The following is a 3,317-nucleotide window of genomic DNA, read 5'->3' on the forward strand; positions in this document are numbered from 1 at the left end:
CTGAAAGCCAAACCATTATTGACACACCAAATTCGAGAAGCTCAGAAAGTCGATGACGAGTTGGTTGCAAAACGGCTGCGTGTGTTCAACAAGGACTCGGAGTTTCAAATCGACGATGACGATTGTTTGAGGTTCAAAAGTCGTCTGTGTGTCCCAAAGAATTCGAACTCATTTCGATAATTCAATGAAGCCCATTGTAGCCGAATGGCAATCCACCCGGAGAGTACGAAGATGTACAATGATTTGAAACGTTGATTTTGGTGGCATGGTATGAAGCGAGACATCTCCGACTTTGTTTCGAGATGTTTAATATGTCAACAAGTGAAAGCGGAACATCGTGCCTTCGAGATTACTTCACCAATCACGATACCCGAGTGGAAATGGGATCGAGTCACAATGGACTTTGTATCCGGACCGCCATTGTCGCAAGTAAGAAGGATGCGGTTTGGGTCGTGGTAGATCGATTGACTAAGTCGGCCCACTTTGTCCCCTGACATACGGATTTTCAATGGACAAATTAGCGGAATTATACGCTTTCTCGATTGTGAAATTACACGGGTGCCTATTTCTATCGTGGTTTGATAGAGATCCGAGATTTACCTCGCGATTTTGGAAAAAGTTGCAAGAAGCTTTGGGTACCAAGTTGCATTTCAAAGACCGCTTTTCACCCCCAAACCGATGGTCAATCCGAAGCGGATAATTCGGATACTCGAGGATATGTTAAGATGTTGCGTCCTCGAGTTTAGTGGTTCATGGGAACGGTATTTGCCGTTGATTGAATTCGCTACAACAATAGCTTTCAATCGAGTATTAAGATGGCACCTACGAGGCTTTGTACGCGTAAATGCCGTACACCATTGTTTTGACCGAGCTTGGTGAAAGCAAGATTTTCGGTGGATTTGATTAGGGATGCTGAATGTAAAGTGAAAGTAATCCGTGAAAGTTTGAAGATAGCCTTCGATCGTCGTAAGTCGACGCGGATATGAAGCGTAAGGATATCGAGTATCGTGGGTGATAAAGTGTTTCTCAAGGTATCGCCTTGGAAAAAGATACTCGTGTTCTACCGTAAGGGCAAGTTGAGCCCGAGGTTCATTGGGCCATATGAGATATCGAGCGAGTCGGTCCAAGGGCATATCGCTTGATTTTGCCCCTGAACTCAAAAGGTTCACGATGTCTTCCACGCTTCGATGCTTCGACGCTATAGATCCGATCCATCGCACGTGATTAGTCCATCGAATTGAAATTCAAGCTAATATGAGTTATGAAGAAGAACCGATTCGTATCCTATCACGAAGTGAAAGAGTTGCGAAACAAGCGGGTCCGCTAGTGAAAGTGTTATGGCTCAAGCACGGATAGAAGAAGCTACTTGGGGACCGAGAACTCTATGAGAGAGCGATATCCGAACCTATTTACCGTAAGATTTTCGTGGACGAAAATTCCTTAAGAAGGGGGAGTTGTGACACCCAAAATAGACCCTAGCCGAATGTGGTTTCGGGACCACAAAACCGAGGCATAACAATAATTTAAAATTTATTTTGATGCCTATAATATGTGAGTATTCATGTATGACATTTTTGATGATTGATTTAGTGTTATAAAGGTGAATTTCACTAGAAAGGACTTGTGTGAGAAAATTTAGAATTTGAGATAGGCAAATGTGGAAGTGGGCTATTGATACACACTAGGAAATGTTGTCCTTGCATGTCAAATTCCCAAATTTGACTATAGTGGCCGCCATGGTGATGAATATGGGCAAAAGAAAACATGTCTTAAACATGTTTTGCTAGTGGTGCATGTTTGAAATAATAAAATAAGAGTATGAAAAAAAAAAAGAAAAAATGTTCATCCTTCTCCATAGGCTTGGCCGAATGTACTAAGGAAAGAAAAGAAAATTTGTTCATCCTTTCTCATCTTCTTGGCGAAATTACTAAGGGAAAAGGGGAGGATTTTGCTTCATGCTTGGGTTGGAAGAGACCTAGAAGGAGATTTGGCTAAGTTTACATCAAGATTAAGGTATGTATGAGGTTGTGTTAGGAGTTTCATGCATGACTTGGTTGCTAACTTGATGTGCATGTTAGCCATGGCTCAAATCTTTGTTATGCCATGGAAATGGTATTTGGGCAAAGTTGTTATGGTGATAAAGCCATTGCATGCTAAGTGTGAAGCTTGATGATGATGCATGCAATGATGGATTTTCTACTCATGAGTAAGATTTTGAGTTTTCTTTGTTTTATCATGATTGAAGTTGAAAAGGAACATGATTGTCATATTCGCCATGATGCATTCTTGAGCATGATTCATGCTTCTTGCATGTTAGTTAAAATTTGTGTTTTGATGGCTATGGACACCTTGAAAATTCGCCATGCTCATATATGCATATATATGATTACGCATTATGTTTTGGTTATGAACTAAGTGATGAATATATTGGTTTAAAGAAGAAGATGTGGAAGAATGCTTGTGAAATTTCAAGCACAATTCGCCTAGCACACATGTAGGTGCTTGATGCTATGTTATAAGTTTTAAATACAATGTGCAAAGCATTAATTAGTAAATTGCATGCTGTTTTTGTGAGGTATTAAGTGCAAAATTGACCTCAACATGTACATGAATATTCGCCTTGGGTAGCCTATTGAAGGCCTTAGCATTTCCTTGATGCTCAAATAAATTGTATTGAATTGCTTGATGTAGTATAAAATGTGCATGACCATTGTGTATTCAAGTTAAAGAGTGGCCATATGACCATTTAAAATCCTTCTCATATTCGCCATAAGCAAGCACAATGAGGTTTTAATAAATTGAATTTGTTGAATTAGCTCAAGAGCTAAGAGGGCCACAATTGGACAAGGGAAGGAAAAGGTGATCGAATAGCCGAAAAAGCCGTTCGACAACATCCGAGGTAAGTCCTCAAGAAGTGACCTTACTTGAATTATGTGAGATGAAATATGGTTGTGTATGATTATGTGTGTATGAGTATTTGAATTCCACCCGCTAAGTCCCAAGGCGAATATGCTAATGATTATAATTGTGTTTGAGCCTTAGTAACGAAAATGAAATATGTATGTCCAATGATTATTGATGTATGTGTGCATGAGAAATTGAATGATATCCGGCTAAGCTCAAGACAATTATGCTGGAAATTATATCCGGTTAAGACCAAGGCAATTGTGCTAGTGGCTATATCCGGCTAAGGCCCAAGGCATTCGTATGAAGTTATTCTATCCGGCTAAGACCAAGGCATTTGTGCACGTGATTATATCCGGTTATATTCAAGAATCTTGGGCTGAGGTGAGTGTTGGTTACTGAAATGAATTCAA

Source organism: Gossypium arboreum, chromosome 3 (genome assembly GCF_025698485.1).
Source record: "Gossypium arboreum isolate Shixiya-1 chromosome 3, ASM2569848v2, whole genome shotgun sequence".
In the NCBI taxonomy this organism is placed as follows: Eukaryota; Viridiplantae; Streptophyta; class Magnoliopsida; order Malvales; family Malvaceae; genus Gossypium; species Gossypium arboreum.